This window comes from Schistocerca americana, chromosome 3 (genome assembly GCF_021461395.2).
Source record: "Schistocerca americana isolate TAMUIC-IGC-003095 chromosome 3, iqSchAmer2.1, whole genome shotgun sequence".
NCBI classification, from domain to species: domain Eukaryota; kingdom Metazoa; phylum Arthropoda; class Insecta; order Orthoptera; family Acrididae; genus Schistocerca; species Schistocerca americana.
The window spans coordinates 159,995,038-160,013,514 of NC_060121.1; positions in this window are offsets into that span (position 1 = coordinate 159,995,038).

Below are 18,477 nucleotides of genomic sequence, written 5' to 3' on the forward strand. Positions count from 1 at the left end.
GTTCTTGTACTACCTCTTTCACCTATGTTATGTTAGAGCTGTAGCCACCTTTGATACCGTAGACTCGTACTTTATGACAGTGAGAACGTTTTCTCTCAATTTTAAATCAACTGTGTATTTGTAAGAAAACTTATTTTCACAACTGATTTTCGAAAGTGTATGCAATTGTGTCAGAGATTTTCCCAAAGTATGGAATGATGGGAAATTTTATATATTTACTACCATGTGTAGACCTAATAATGACGATTAATCATTTGTTATCTTCCTGCCTGTTTCTCTGTATTGCACTAGTGCCAATAAATCTGAGTGTTTGAAACACTTACTGTCTCCTGAAAGTGGAATACGCAGCATTGTGCCAATCACTGGATGAAAAAAGGCTTTTATGAAAGAAAAGTTATCATGACCCACAATGAAATACTCAGAGGCAGTAGGTTAATGGCAAATGATTAATAAATGTTCCCAGTGGTTACGCCCAGTCCTCAGATATAAAAAGTTTATCCTCTTGCCTACGTCTTTCTCAATCATGAAATTAAATTACCACGCAGACAACTAAAAATATGTCTTTGTCTCTCCCATAAATGACGATATTAGTGTCATAGTTGTAGCGCCAATAAAATTAAATCACACTACTTAAGACAGGATTATAAATAAAAAATTATTCTCTAAAACATATTATCTTATGTCCCAGCTAAACAACCCTCTTCCTCCAATCTTTACGTTTGCTTGTATTCTGTGGGGTGGGCCACAAATTATTTGAAAGATAAAATTATCTGAAGAAGTTTCATCATCTGATTTGTGGTTTGTTAGTCCACTTCCTTATATTTCAGTAAGTATTTCTTAAGATTCCAGTAGTTCCTTCTATGGGAACACTGTTGTGGAGATTATTTGCTTTTAACGAGAACACTTAATATTTTCAATTTATGTGATTAGGTCTACTGCATTTATTAAGAAATACTGCATTTGAAAGTGTAGTACTGTAAAATAATATTATTCAGGATTGTTTCCATAATCAACAATTGGTCTCATGAGACCTTAAGAGCACATGGATTCATAAATATATATGTACTCACCACTCGCTTAGTGTACCAGAAAAACATCAGCCCAGTTTTCTAACTCCTTTTCTACAACCTCACACTCCCCTCCTCTTTCACCCTAGCAATAGTTCCTCTTACAGCCCAGATACAGAATTCTATAAGTACTTCTTTGAAAGTATGTTCTTCACTTAGTTATAAATTTACGATTTTGGTTTTTCACTGATTACATATACCTTCAACATTCTATATCTGTTATATCGAAATATATTCGTTTTGTGTTTCACTGATTAAGTTATTCTTCTCCATTTTTGTTACCATAATTTTTTGGTGCAGTATGACCTACAGCATTGATTAATTAATATCATAACTACAAATGTTAGCAATGTACATTTTTGTATAGTGGTCTGATTCACATTCACAATATAAATGGATTTGGCTTGTAATCAAAATATTATGACAGGCTATAGCGACAGCTGACGTTTATGTACGTATATGAAGACTAATATTTTTATTTCCGTATGATATGTTTTTGTATTTGAAGGGTAACAGTTCATTACTTGCCAAAACCTGTGATTTAATGCTTATATTTGAGGTCGTTGTTGTTGCCTTCAGTTCTGAGACTGGTTTGATGCAGCTCTCCATGCTACTCTATGCTGTGCGAGCTTCTTCATCTCCCAGTACTTACTGCAAACTACATCCTTCTGAATTTGCTTAGTGTATTCATCTCTTGGTCTCCCTCTACGATTTTTACCCTCCACGCTGCCCTCCAACGCTACATTTGTGATCCGTTGATGCCTCAGAACATGTCCTACCAACCAGTCCCTTCTTCTAGTCAAGTTGTGCCACAAACTCTTCTTCTCCCCAATTCTATTCATTACCTCCTCATTAGTTATGTGATCTACCCATCTAATCTTCAGCATTCCTCTGTAGCACCACATTTCGAAAGCTTCTATTCTCTTCTTGTCCAAACTATTTATCATCCATGTTTCACTTCCATACATGGCTACACTCCATACGAATATTTTCAGAAATGACTTCCTGATACTTAAATCTATACTCGATGTTAAAATTTCTCCTCTTCAGAAACGCTTTCCTTGCCATTGCCAGTCTACGTTTTATATGCTCTCTACTTCGAACATCATCAGTTATTTCGCTCCCCAAATAGCAAAACTCGTTTACTACTTTAAGTGTCTCATTTCCTAATCTAATTCCCTCAGCATCACCCGACTTAATTCGACTACATTCCATTATCCTCGTTTTGCTTTTGTTGATGTTCATCTTATATCGTCCTTTCAAGACACTGTCCATTCCGTTCAACCGCTCTTCCGTGTCCTTTGCTGTCTCTGACAGAATTACAATGTCATCGGCGAACCTCAAAGCTTTTATTTCTTCTTCACGGACTTTAATACCTACTCTGAATTTTTCTTTCGTTTCCTTTACTGTTTGCTCAATATACAGATTGAATAACATCGGGGACAGGCTACAACCCTATGTCACTCCCTTCCCAACCACTGCTTTCCTTTCATGCCCCTCGACTCTTATAACTGCCATCAGGTGACTGTACAAATTGTAAATAGCATTTCGCTCCCTGTATTTTACCCCTGCCACCCTTATAATTTGAAAGAGAGTATTCCAGTCAACATTGTCAAAAGCTATCTCTAAGTCCACAAGTGCTAGAAACGTAGGTTTGCCTTTCCTTAATCTATTTTGTAAGATAAGTCGTAGGGTCAGTATTGCCTCACGTGTTCCAACATTTCTGCGGAATCCAAACTGATCGTCGCCGAGGTCGGCTTCTACCAGTTTTTCCATTCGTCTGTAAAGAATTCGCGTTAGTATTTTGCAGCTGTGACTAATTAAACTGATAGTTCGGTAATTTTCACATCTGTCAACACCTGCTTTCTTTGGGATTGGAATTATTGTATTCTTCTTGAAGTCTGAGGCTATTTCGCCTGTCTCATACATCTTGCTCACCAGATGGTAGAGTTTTGTCAGGACTGGCTCTCCCAAGGCCTTCAGTAGTTCCAGTGTAATGTTGTCTACTCCTGGGGCCTTGTTTCGACTCAGGTCTTCCAGTGCTCTGTCAAACTCTTCACGCAGTATCGTATCTCCCATTTCATCTTCATCTACATCCTCTTCCATTTCCATAATACTGTCCTCAAGTGCATCGCCCTTGTATAGACCCTCTATATACTCCTTCCACCTTGCTGCTTTCCCGTCTTTGCTTAGAACTGCGTTTCCATCTGGGATCTTGATATTCACACAAGTGGCTCTCTGTTCTCCAATGGTCTCTTTAATTTTCCTGTAGGCAGTAGCTATCTTACCCTAGTGAGATAAGCCTCTATATACTTACATTTGTCCACTAGCCATCCCCGCTTAGCCATTTTGCACTTCCTGTCGATATCATTTTTGAGACGTTTGTATTCCTTTTCTTCCATGTGTACAACCTTCTTTTATGATTCTTGAACCAAGTGTTATCTATGATTAAGTTGTGCTCTGTGCAAAATTCCACCAGACGGCTTCCTCTTTCATTTCTCTCCCCCAATCCATATTCACCCACCATGTTTCCTTCTCTCCCTTTTGCTACTATCGAATTCCAGTCACCCATGACTATTAAATTTTCGTCTCCCTTCACTACCTGAATAATTTCTTTTATCTCATCATACATTTCATCAACTTCTTCATCATCTGCAGAGCTAGTTGGCATATAAACTTGTACTACTGTAGTAGGCATGGGGTTTGTGTCTATCTTGGCCACAATAATGTGTTCACCATGCTGTTGGTAGTAGCTTACCCGCACTCCTATTTTTTTATTCATTATTAAACCAACTTTCAGTTTGTATTTATAACCCTGTGTTCACCTGACCAAAAGTCTTGTTCCTCCTGCCACCGAACTTCACTAATTCCCACTATATCTACCTTCAACCTATCCATTTCTCTTTTAAAATTTTATAACCTCCCTGCCCAATTAAGGGATCTTACATTCCACACTCCGATCCGTAGAACGCCAGTTTTCTTTCTCCTGATAACGATGTCCTCTTGAGTACTCCCCACCCGGAGATCTGAATGGGGGACTATTTTACATGCGGAATATTCTACCCAAGAGGACGCCACCATCATTTAACCATACAGTAATGCTGCATGCCCTCGGGAAAAATTACGGCAGTAGTTTCCCCTTGCTTTCAGCTGTTCGCAGTACCAACACAGCAAGGCCGTTTTGGTTAGTGTTGCAAGGCCAGATCAGTGAATCATCCAGACTGTTGCCCCTGCAACTACTGAAAAGGCTGCTGCCCCTCTTCAGGAACAACGCGTTTGTCTGGCCTCTTAACATATACCCCTCCGTTGTGGTTGCACCTACGGTACGGCCATCTGTATCGCTGAGGCAAACAAGCATCGCCACTAATGGCAAGGTCCATGGTTCATGGGGATAGGATATTTGAGGTAGGTGACCTAATTTGGAAGTTAAGCATTCCTGCATTCTAGTAGAGTACTTTACATTACCTAAAACTAATTCTCTTCCACAATAATTGATATCAAATGTCACAGCCAGTACCATTTTCCAGCGCAGATGTAATAGCCATTGTTTGATTCGAAGACTTGAACTACTTACTTTTGTTACTATAATTTGTCAGCACAGTATGACCTACAGCATTGATTTATTAATATCATAACTAATGATGTCATGAAATTCACTGTAACTGGCAGTGTGGCACTCGCACATGCAAATGAGGGGATTCACAATTTATTCTTATGAATTTGTAACCAGTAACACTTTCTGTAATCCAAAGTATTTTGGTAGTTGTAGTTCATCAAACATAATAAATTCTAACCTAGCCAAATTTTAAACTATTATGTGTTTTTCAAAATAACAATTTAGTCTTCTGTCCATCTATAAATAGATAGATGTCATCCAGAATAGTCAGTTTGAAGGTACTTGAGTAATGTCTGTCTTCAAGTGTACTGCACAATTATGTACATCCTCTGCACAAAAATATGCACACCAGTAATTGCAAAATTCGATGTAATTATTTTCAATTGATATCTGCAATCTCAAGTACTTCACTTTTTACTTGAGTTGTGATGTGATCAACAAGTACCATGAACTGCCAGTGTCATCAGTCTGAACTATTGTTGGACACATTGATCTGTGTGATGGAGTCACTTAAACGATTGACTGGTGTGCAGTTGTCTTAACAGGGACTGTGTTAAGTGAGAAGTGGGATATTTTCGTATAAACAGAAAATTGTTATGTGGCACAATCGAACACTCAGCTACAGCAGTGGACAGTCACTCTTCATCAAGATGGGCTATGTCCAGGGTAGTTGCACTAATAGTTTTTGGTAGTGTAACGAACTGGTCATCCTATTTAATAAGTGAACTTCCCATGGATGAAAATGTGTGACTTATTATAATCTAAAATATGGTGTTGGGTCATCTTTTAGCAAACACCAACCTGCACTCGTTTAAACTTTCAGCTTTGAGGTGATCAAGGTTGCTGCTACCAAGGAGAGGCCACATAATTTAGGTCAGTTCCGTCCCAGACCCTAACTAATAGAACTACCGGTGTATTGGTCTTGTTGAATAACTATGACCACTGCTTCTGCTCCACATCAGGATGTTAATCGTCTTGTGCATTGAGTAGTATTTATTATAGAGTTTCAGTTGAATCATATTCTCTTTGCACTATATCGAAATAGCTGCTGTTTTCATCTGTAAATCCCATAGAAACTACTAACGATCACACATGTAATACGAGGGTTGGAACATCAATAGTGGCAACTATATATTCACAACCGATATAAAAGGGTTACATGTTTGCACCTGTTACTGTCCTTCAAAGTAGTCATCAGCGATGTGTAGAACCCGTTGCCAGCGATGTGGGAGGCGTAGTATACTGTTAGCAGAGCCTGTTCTGTTGATGGTGCGAATGGAGCGGTCTACTGCCTGTCGAATCTCTGGAACAGTTCTGAAGCGAATGCTACGAAGTGGTTCCTTCGTCTTCGGAATCAAATCAATGTCACAAGGACTTAAGTCCGGGGAGTATGGTGGATGGTACAGTACTTTCTAATCCCATCGACCGAACAGAGCAGCCACAGATTGCGCTGTATGGGCCCGCGCGTTGTCGTGCAAAATGATGGGTGGGTTGCGCAGAAAGTGTCGCCGCATCTTTCGCAAAGCTGATCGCAGGTGATGCTCCGAAAACGAACAGTAATACTGTGCATTGACGGTCTGCCCTGGAGAAACGTAATGCGTTAGGATAATAACATCACAGTCGTACATGAGAATCACCGTAACTTTCACCTTGCTGGGGCTCTGACGCACTTTCGACTTTCGCGACGACCCATAATGACGCCATTCGTTGGATTGGACTTTCAGTTTTGGCTCGTACGATGTGGCCCATGTCTCATCCAATGTTACGACACGGCGTAAGAACGCCTCTCCTTCGAGCTCATAGCGCTGCAAGAGCGTCTGAGCAGCGTTGTAATGCAACCATTCTGCATTTCCATCAAGTCATACGGAACCCATCGTGATACAATTTTTCCCATGCCCAGGCGTTCCTTCAGACTGCGAAGCACAGTCGTACGAACTAATCCGGTTTCGTAGGGGAGCTCACGCATCGTATGGTGTCGATCACTGTCCACTAGGGCCGCAACAGCATGCACTTCTTCTTCAGAGACGCTATGACGACCTGACCGATGCATGTCTACCACAGTTTGCCGACCTTCGTTGAAGGCTTTTACCCAACGTGCCACTGTTCTGTACGGCAATGCCGATTCTCTGCACATCTCTTGAAGACTTTGATGACACTGTCGTTCTGTACGACCTCTGGCACATGCAGTCTTGATCCACCTCCGTTGTCCCTGTTTCGAAAACATAGTGACACCGTTACGTTAGACCGCTTGGTCACAAGTGGCTGTGTTTCCCTCGATTTTGCGCACTCCGGTGACGTGGGACAGGCGAGTCCGTATGCTCGGTTGTAAGGTAGGTATGTCAACAACGTGTGCTTGCTGCGACAATAGTAGATTCCATTGTACAGTGTTTCCACAGCTGTGTTGTCACTGTTTGAGCTACAAACTACGTATTTTTGGCCCAATGTACAGTTCGCGCAGTCAGTTTAATAATTATTTCGTGTTTTTCAAATGTAATTCATTTTGACGTACATGCCACGTAAGAGTGTCGCTTCAGCAGAGGTACGTTTCTGTGAAATTTGATCTGCAGATAATAAAAAAAAAAGTCATGTGATTAGGGCCTCTCGTCGGGGTGCAAGTCTTTCGATTTGACGCCACTTCGGCGACTTGCGCGTCGATGGGGATGAAATGATGATGATGAGGACAACACAACACCCAGTCCCTGAGCGGAGAAAATCTCCAACCCAGCCGGGAATCGAACCCGGGTCCTTAGGTTTCACATTCTGCCACGCTGACCACTTTTTTTTTTTTTAATTACAGTTGGACGCGAACATGCGACTCTTAAGTTTTTCTTCTTTTTTTTGCATTTTGTTCGTTATTGTTCGTTGTGTTTGGTCGTTGCGGACGTCGCAAGACTTCCTGTTCAAGGTCGGTGGTTGATCCTTGCACTGAGTTTTTTATTATAGAGGCCAACCGGCTCTCTGACCGAACACGCTGAGCTTCCGTGCCGGCGTCCACTCAGCTACCGAGGGCAGACGCAGATAATAATAATGTTACAAGGATCACATGTTGACTACGAAGGACGTCAGCCGCGAAGTCACACACCCCACCAGGCACTGGCATCCAGCTGGTTAAGACGTTTTTCATTCCTGACTCCTTTAAGGATTGTAGCTCAGAACCGACTTACATTTCTAAGGTGTCCCCTCTCGGCCACACCAAGACTGGCTGATGACCTTGTAATCCGACTTGGGCGCGCCTATCTGTACCTCTATAGGGAATAACGATCTTTTTGTTCATATAAACCTATATCTTATCATTTACTACTCCCTAAAGATACCCACACCTCTGCTACCCAGATCAGGCCCCTCTGCACCTGGACATCTAGTGTCAAAAGTGGTATACCCTACCTTTAGACGTAAGAGACTGGCCGTTATGTTTTGTGGCAACATGTGCCACGAGTTACATCTCTCTACTTAGTTGGGCCGGCAAGAGACATACCACTCGGGAGCCATCATGCCGTAGTCAGCTTGTAGTACAATCGATAAATAAAGATCGCTGGCATCTGCCAACGCTATTGCTAGCTTCCAGCTGAACTACGAATGGCTGCTGGCGAAAAATGTTTATTCTTGTGCTTGGAACCGCAGAAACACTTAGGCGTTGCCATAGAAACATACACTCAGATAACAGAAGTCATGGAATACCTCCTGATATCGTGTCGAAACTCCTTTAGCGCGGCGTAGCTTGCTGTGGCATGGACTCAACATGTCGTTGAAAGTCCCATGCAGAAATATTGAGTCACGCTGCCTGTGCAATATATACGTCCATAATTCTGAAAGTGTTGCCGGTGCAGGATTTTGTACATGAGCCTGCAGTTTATGTCCAATAAACATTCGATGCGATTCACGTCGGGCGATCTATGTGGCCAAATCATTCACTCGAAATGTCCTGAATGTTCTTCGAACAAATTGGGAACAGTTGTGGCCCAGTGATACAGCGCATAGTTACTCAAAAATATTCCATCGTTGTTGCCGAACATGAAGTTCGTGAATGGCGGCAAATGGTCTCTGAGCAGTGCACGGCTCGCGTTTGTCCCATATATTATTTGTCATCTTCTATTACGGTACTGCCGCCTCGTTTTCTTATTGCTGTGGTCACTAACTTCCTGCCTTTCTTGCCCGTGAGCGGCAGCAGCAGCGCGTATCGATAAGTGCATCGGTAAGTGCTCTGTCGTACCATCTCTGGAGCTACCGATAGTATTTCCAGGTCGTCGTGTGTCTGTCAGTAAGTTCGGGACGGACCAGCATTGCAATCGGAACGCAGCAGCAGTGAAATGGGGGGACCTAGCGCTGGTGAGGCGCCAACAGCCAGTGCTCGCCGACAGCTGGCGATACACATGGTCCGACGGGGGGAGATTGGAGCGGGACGCCCGTTGGTTGGCCGTTCGGTTGGTCGTCTCATCGGCCAACATATACTTTCTCTTTTCACCGTTTCCGGGCATGAGGGTTGGTTGGTTGGTTGGTGTGCAGCAGCGGCGAAGTCTCCGTCGCGCGTGTGGCTGTGCCACGTGCGGTCGGAGTGTGAGGGGCTGTTCTCACTGTTACGAGGCCCGTGGCTTACCGATCCCGGGCGCGAAAGTTAAGCCTTTACTTAATCTACCAGCCAGCCCCAACCGTTCACATTCTGTTATTGGAATTTCGTTGTGGGCTGTTTGGACATCCTGTCGCTTAGTCCGTTGACTGTCTGTCGGTTGGGTTGTCGTCGGATCGACAATCGTTGGGCCGACTGCCTCTCTCACCTAAGCGAGCGTTAGTGTTTGAATTCCAGGCTGACCCTCGGAACTTCTGAGCGCCCTTGCGTGTACTGCCTTTTATTATTTGTCTTTGTTGTTTGTACTTGTATGGCTTCTAGCCAACTTTTTTTAAAAATTAAGGTTGTTTTGCCCTTAAGACGTAAGATTCCTTAGGTCTTCAGCGTAATTTAAAGAACTGTTTCACGTATGACCTTTGGCATTTTAAAAATGTTAATGTTGTTGAATTTTAAGTGTTGGGCCTTCAGCCGATTTTGAGTTTGAGTTTTTCTGCCATTAAGGCCTTCAGCCTAGTTCAAAGAATTGTTTCACGTAAGGCCTTTGGCATTTTAAAAATGTTAATGTTGTTGAATTTTAAGTGTTGGGCCTTCAGCCGATTTTGAGTTTGAGTTGTTTTGCTCTTAAGGCCTTCAGCCTAAATTAAAGAACTGTTTCACATAAGGCCTTTGGTATTTAAAAAAATTAATGTTATGGAGTTTTAAGTGTTAGGGCTTCAGCTGATTTGAATTTAAGTTGTTTGCTCTTGAAGTGTCTTATTCTTTGGGCCCTCAGCCTAATTAAAGAACTTTTTAAAGGTAAGGTTTTGCCTTTAAAATTTTCGTTGAGTTTTGCGTAATTAAGAACTGTTTTAAAAAACGCCTTTTTTTAAATTTAATGATGTTTAGCCTTAAGAGTTAGGCTGTCAGCCAATTTTGAATTCAAATTCTTTGGGCCTTCAGCTTAAATAAAAAAACTGTTGTAAGGTAAGGCTTGCCTTTAAATTTCTGATTATGCTTGCGTTTTAAGTTATTGGCTTTCAGCCGTTTTTAAATTAAAGTGGCTTTCAGCTGGTAATTAAGTCCCAAAGATTAAGGCTGTGTGCTTAAAAAAAATTTCTTTTGGACTCTTGTAATGTTTGATCAAATCATTAAGTTGTATGTCGAGTATAACTGTCAGCCCCTTATTTTGGCACCTTTCCTCGATTTAAACTACCTGTCCTGTCCTTCGGGTTTAGCGGGGCGTCTGAGTCTCCAGGTAGCGTAACATAACCAGTATTCAGTCCATTCCAAGTAAACACAGATCACACCATTATGGAGCTACCACTAGCTTCCACATTACCTTTTCAACAACTGGGATCCATAGCGTCTTGGGGTCTGCAGCACATTCGAACCCTACCATCAGCTCTTACCAACTGAAATCGGAACTCATCTGACCAGGCCACTGTTTTCCAATCTTCTAGGGTCGATCCGATATGGTGACGAGCCCAGGAGAGATGCTGCAGGCGATGTCGTGCTGTTAGCAAAGGCACTCGCGTCGGTCGTCTGTTGCCATAGCCCAGTGACGTCAGATTTCGCTGCACTAAAGATACGTCTCATATTGATTTCTGGGTTATTTCACGCAGTGTTGCTTGTCTGTTAGCACTGAGAACGCTACGTGAATGCCACTGCCCTGAGTCGTTAAGCGAAAGCCGTCGGCACACTGCGTTGTCCGTGGTGAGAGGAAACGCCTGAAATTTCTCTGATGTAATAAACGAGAGATAAAAGAAAAAAAGCAAAGGGGCTTGGTCCTTCCGGTTTGTAACACGATTTATATATATATATATATATATATATATATTTGCCCTTTTCTTTTATTACTCGTTTATTACATCAGAGAAATACACATTTGAAGACAAAATTTAACTACATGAAATATTGCTCCCAGTAAAAGTTAACATAAGCAGTGACAAAACTTTGTCTCTTAAGGGTTTCTGCTGGCAACAAATTTTAAGTAGGCAACGTAAGGTTTATGTCATTTTAGCTCAAACACGTAGCTAGTGCCTGAATCACGACACAGGCACTTTAACAATTTCGGCAACAAATAAATAGCGTGAATTTGTACTCACAGTAACCAACTAATCAACAGCCTTGCCATTGAATAAGTAGTAGGCCATTTGGAACGAATTAGCAACACCCAGCAACTAGGTGAGTTAATACCAACAGCCTTTAAATGTCTTGCTCCCCATTAAATAAACAAACTTACAGTAATTAAATGAATAACAAATCAAACACACTACGCTCCACTCAAACTCTTCAGTGGAAGCCAAGCCAAAATGATGATTCCATTAACTGACTAGCACTGAAGTCACACTAAAGCTCATCTCTGTGTTCCCAGACACACATGGGGCAAACTTACACAAGACAAGATTTTGAAGGGAGCACATCAGTAAAACCGGTAGTGGAGCTAACGTGTGCCACTGAAAACTAAGGTACTAGACCGGGGCACATGTTGGTATACAATGAGGTTGCCTTGGTGCTATACTGCGCTCCAAAATATTAATTCAAATGGGCAATTCAAAATTAAGTACACATAAACCAGCATTAATTAACGAGGAATGACACCAGGCCGCTCGAAGGGATGACAATTGAAAAGACGAATGCCGGAGGCGGCAGTAACATCAAACACCTCCTCCGAGTTTTAACCAGGAGTCACTTCCCGCTATACAAGTAAACATTTAACCAAGCACAAGGAAGGAACTCCAAAGAGAAAATTCAAATAAAACCCCCAGAAGATTATAAAGTACAGGGAACCCCAACTATTTAAATTTAGAAGAATTAGCTCTCCCCAAAGGCAGTGTAAACGCTAAGGCCACACTTACGAGGCCACCAAAATTGGTTACAAAAGGTCTTATACATTTGCTCCTCTTCTTTAAAAGAAAAACCAGGCTGCTTAACATCTGCTGGACGCCCGGTATGGCTCGTGTAGGATACACCAGGCAGCAACCCAAGCTAGGCGGTCGCAAGGCACGGCGAGCAAAATCAGGAGAGCAGACAGGCAGCCAGCCAGCAGATATCCTCCATCCTCAGCCGGCAGACCGCGTACAACCAACTCCACATACACGTGGCTGCTTCCCACCTCGTACCTCGCGGCATCTCAGCAGGTCGCCCGAGCAAACCGTCAACTGCCACAGGGCAAGCAAGGATAAGAAACATCGAAGGATCGATAATGGACATCCAAGAGACTGGCGCCCCAGTAACGAGCGCCACGGCTCAGATAGTGTTATCCGACGACGTTATTGTGACGTAATAACTTTTCAGTTTATTCAGGATGATTTCACAGTGCCATGACGCAGCGCTGCTAACGTCAAAACTTATTAATCCCGATATGCAGCTAGTCTTTAATGGAAGGTCACATTAAAACTTGGAATTTTGTTATTGGAAAGAAATTTTTCAATTGGGAACTTAAACGAGATTTTTTCTGTTGGAAGGTTACACTAAATGTGAATATTACAATTATTTTTTCTGTTCGGAGGTTACACTATGTGGTAAGTTCGTCGCGGACATCTGGTCTCTGAAATGAAAACGACGACGCATGGACGCCTGCTGCAACTTATTTCAAACGTAAAACGAGGACGGTTCTTTTCTGGAGAAAACCATCATCAGTGACTAGACTTAGTGTTATCCATAACAACTAATCACAAAACGACAAAGTGCAGAAATTCACATGAGGGGCCAACGCTCTGACGACAAAGCCGACATTCCGGCCAATGCAACACGCAAGCGGGACACAATGCGAAAAGAAGGCCTTCTAAGAGTTATACTGAAGTAGAAAGAGACTGTGTAGAACAGCTGAAGCACTGCAACCAACCTCTCAACTTTAATCCAGTCTCGAAACATTTTGGGCTGATGCGGTATTTAGTGGCCTGACGTAAGTGTTCAGCAAAAGTTGCAGTACTCTCCGTAGGCGTACTGTACTTAAGTGTAGCAACTAGTTTTTAGGGCTGTGGGCAGGAAGGCCTATGGTTATATTTCTGTAGGATTGGCGCCCATCACATATTCCGACACATCGGCTACGCCTCTCCTCAGAGGGGATCATGTTCTGGGTGTGTGGGTGGGACACCTCTCTCTGAAGCTTTTTTATGGCCCACTCGTTCTCACATTCCGAACTTTTTCACTTTCTCACACCATTCTGATTCTCTTAAATATGACTGGCAGAACTGCGATTTTCCCATAGAGCAGCGTTTAATGCCGAAGAGTGGTTGTTGGTTTTCCCAGTATGTTTCTCGATCTGCAGTTCACTTCCACACCTCCTTATCCTACGTATATCATGGCAACGACATATTTAATATCGAGATCCCTACTTTATGACACTGAAAATATTTCCTTCCAGTTATGCTACTTTTAAATTAACTGTGTTATTCGTACGAAAACCTATTTCCACAATAGATTTTTGAAATGTGTATGCAATTCTATCAGAGATTTCCTCAAAATATGTCACGTTCGGAAATTTTGCCGACTTACTCTCTTGTGTACACCTAATTACGATGATCTAATCACTATGTTTCCTTCCTATCTGTTTCTCTGTATCGTACTAGTGTCAATACATCTAAAGGTTTGAAGCACTTGCTGGTTTCTGAAAGTGCAATTTGCAGCATTTCGTTAATAATTGCATGTAAAGGGCTTTTATGAAAGAAAAACTAACATGACGCGCTATGAAGTTCGCTGTAGTACTAGATAATGGTAAATGATGAACGTATGTTGCCAATGATTATTCTCAAACCTCAGATACATAAAGTTTAACCGCTTGTCTACCTCATTTCCAGTCATGGAAGTAAATCACAATGCAAACTACTAAAAATACGCTTTCATCACTCCAGTGAATGAGCATAATTGTGTAATCGACGTATCGCCAATACAATAAAATCATACCATAATATTCGAAGAAATACTTGAGTGCCAAAATATTGAAATGCTATTTTGGCTCTGAAGTGCATTTTCAGACATTACAATCTGCAGACCGCCCCGGATCAGAACGTTTGTAATATATAAAATGATTCCATTAAGTCAAGGTTATAAGTAACAAAAACTATTCTATGAAAAGATGTTACCCAGTTGAAATCTGGGTTCGCAGGGCAGAGCGGATCAGGTTATGGTTATGGAAAGCGGCCTAAATCAGTTACTGTCAGATGCACAAAACACACACACTTTGTTTCCTAAAAACGCTTATTCTCACATGCCCTTAAAAGGATTAAAAAAAGCAATACAGCTGAAGGCCTGAACACAAGGTATTAAAAATTGCTTTATGGAATACACGCAGCTGAACGTCTTACTTACAACACATTACATAAATACTCGGCTGAAGGCCACATACTTGACATAGAAGTACTGAGGGCTTAAGGCCTGGATAACAAGAATTTCAAATAGAGAAGAAAATTTAAAGTTTTAAACAAGTGTCTTTTCAGATTTCACCTTAAGACGGCTGAAGGCCTTTTCTGAAAAATATTTGACGTAAAAGCTCGGCTGAAGGCCACATACTGAACATAGAACAACTCAAGGCATAAGGCTTGGATAACAAAGATTTCAAATGGTGCCAAATCTCCTTCTTAAAATTCGTTTTAAACAAATCAATCTAGAAAGCTCATTTTAAGTAGACTGAAGGCCTTATTTCAAATTCAAAACAAGCTAAACTAATAAACGGCTGAAGGCCTTGCACAGTACTTCAGACCAAAAGAAAATCACAATCCAAAACCACGAGACACAGAGGGCCATAGACTCGGGTTCCCAGGTAGACGCCGTGTTTCTTCACTTCCGCGAGGCGATCGATACAATTCCCCACAGTCGTTTAATGAACAAAGTAAGAGCGTATGGACTATCAGAAAAATTGTGTGATTGCGTTAAAGAGTTTCTAGATATCAGAATGCAGCATGTCATTCTCAATGGAGAGAAGAGTGATTTCAGGTATGCCGCAGGGGAGTGTCGTAGGACAGTTGCTGTTCACAATATACATAAATGACCTTGTGGATAACATCGGAAGTTCACTGAGACTTTTTGCGGATGATGCTGTGCTATATCGAGAGGTTGTAAGAACGGAAAATTGTACTGAAATGCAGGAGGATCTGCAACGAATTGACGCATGGTCCAGGGAATGGCAATTGAATCTCAATGTAGACAAGTGTAATGTGCTGCGAATACATAGAATGAAAGATCCTTTATCATTTAGTTACAATATAGCAGGTCAGCAACTGGAAGCAGTTAATTCCATAAATTATCTGGCAGTAGGCATTAGGAATGATTTAAAATGGAGCCGGCCGGTGTGGCCGAGCGGTTCGAGGCGCTACAGTCTGGAACCGCGCGACCGCTACGGTCGCAGGTTCGAATCCTGCCTCGGGCATGGATGTATGTGATGTCATTAGGTTAGTTAGGTTTAAGTTCTAGGGGACTGATGACCTTAGAAGTTAAGTCCCATAGTGCTCAGAGCCATTTGAACCATTTGATTTAAAATGGAATGATCATATGAAGTTGATGGTCGGTAAAGCAGATGCCAGACTGAGATTCATTGGAAGAATCCTATGGAAATGCAATCCGAAATCAAAGGAAGTAGGTTACAGTACACTTGTTCGCCCACTGCTTGAGTATTTCTCAGCGGTGTGGGATCCATACCAGATGATGGAAGAAATAGAGAAGATCCAACGGAGAGCAACGCGCTTCGTTACGGGATCATTTAGTAATCGCGAAAGCGTTACGGAGATGATAGATAAACTCTAGTGGAAGACTCTGCAGGAGAGACGCTCAGTAGCTCGGTACGGGCTTTTGTTGAAGTTTGGAGAACATACCTTCACTGAGGAGTCAAACAGTATATTGTTCCCTCCTACGTATATCTCGCGAAGAGATCATGAGGATAAAATCAGAGAGATTAGAGCCCACACAGAGGCATACCGACAATCTTTCTTTCCACGAACAATACGAGACTGGAATAGAAGGGAGAATCGATAGAGGTACTCAAAGTACCCTCCGCCAAACACCGACAGGTGGCTTGCGGAGTATGGATGTAGATGTAGATGTAGAACAGTGGGGCTCAGAAGTGTTCCAAGGGTCGGCCTGAGGAGGTAACTCTAACATAATTCTAGGTGAGACAGGCAGCCAAAAGTAAGACTAAATAATTGGATGGGAACCCGACCCAGGTACGGCTCAAGGGCCGACCAACAACCTATTCAATTCAGTTCCAGTCGACCAACGGCGCGATAAAGGAAAATGTCAGCTAGGACAGAAGCACTACGTCTTCAAATATTGGCGTCTAAAAGCAGCCGAGGCACAACAACAACTGAAAAATATGAAGAAACACCAAGATCTGTCGAACTACACGTGCTATCGGACAGCATCAACACGGCGAGGTAAAACACACTGCGGAACACTACGCTAATGCCCTCGCCGCAGAGACTTCCTCACTGCTCTGCCCCAACCGACCGACTGCCTATTCCAGGACGCAAACAGCATTAAAATAACCGCTCAGTCGTTCCCACCCAAGTAATGTGTTCAGAACTCGGAGACCCGGCGACCCGGGCACACTCGCTCGGAGCCAACCATGTAGATGGAACACTTTCCTATTGGCCACCTGACATCTCTGCACAAGGAAGGAACCGACCCACGTTTCGCAAGATGACCAATTGACGAGGGCCCAGAAACGGTCAGAAGACCAAATACACGTCGCCCATTAGACGACCGACCGAACGACCAAACAACGGTCGTTACCACTCCAGTCTCCTTCTGTCGGACAGTGCATTGTGTCTCGCAAGCAGTCGGCGAGTACTGGTTGTCCGGACCTCACTGTCGCTGTCTCCTGACTGAACTTCCGCAGACAACGACCCGGAAATACTTGCGGTCGCTCCAAAGACAGTACGACAGAGCTCTTATCGATACCGCTGCTGTTGCCACTCACTGGCAGGTAGGGCGGCAACTCAGTGACGCCAGAAAATCATATAAGGAACGGGACGGCAGGATCGCAAAGACAAGATGTCAAGTATTAAACTTCACGAACACGAGTCGCTCTCGTCTCACCAGTGTCTCAGCTAGATATCACCCGTCATCCAGTTTTCATGTTTGCTTGTATACCTTAGTGTGGGACACAAAGTATCTGCGCTCGTCTCACCAGCTAGATATCACCCGTCATCCAGTTTTCATGTTTGCTTGTATACCTTAGTGTGGGACACAAAGTATCTGAAAGAAAAAATTATCTGTAGAAGTTCAGTTACTTCCTTATACTTCAAAAAGTTTTTCTTATGATTTCAGTAGCTGCTTCTTTGGGAAAATTGCTATACAGACTACCTACTACTAACGAGAAGACTTAATACTTTCAGTTAGTTTGATAAGATCTGCGTTTTGTAAGAAATATTTCGTTTGAAAATATAGTAACGTGCAGTTATTTCACTCCATTTAAGAACCGTGCAGATTACCAGGCATGGCTCTACAATTAACGACAGGTCTGGTCGGACTAGTTACTATATCTGGGCTGGGTCTCAATTGAAGAGCGCATTTATTCATAACGATACATGTATTCACCACTCCCACTGTGTACCACGAAATCAGCCACCCATGTTTTATAATCTCAGTCTTCCCCCACCCATTCTATCTTACAATGGTTCCTCTTACCAGATAGGTACACAATTCCATAAGCACTTTTATGTATTTTAGTCAGATATTTACGACTTTCGTTTTTCACTGATTGTGTAAAGCTTCAACATGCTGAAAATATTATAACGATTTATATCCGTTCTCTGTTTCACTAATTAAGCTATTCTTCTACATTTTCGTATATACAGAAATTTTAGCACTGTGCAATTGTGTATAGTAGTCTGTACTCACATTCAAAATATAAATACTGTAGGTATAGCTCGTAAGCAAAAAACTACGATTGCTTTATCCCGACAGCTAATGGTTATTTAAATACACTATGTGATCAAGAGCATCCGGACACCTGGCTGAAAATGACTTACAAGTTCGTGGCGCCCCCTATCGGTATTGATAGAATTCAGTATGGTGTTGGCACTCCATTAGCCTTTATGACAGCTTCCACTCTCGCAGGCATATGTTCAATCAGGTGCTGGAAGGTTTCTTGAGGAATGGCAGCCCATTCTTGACGGAGTGCTGCACTGAGGAGAGGTATCGATTGCGGTCGGTGAGGCCTGACACGAAGTCGGCGTTCCAAAACATCCCAAAGGTATTCTACGGGATTCAGGTCAGCACTCTGTGCAGACCAGTCCATTACAGGGATGTTA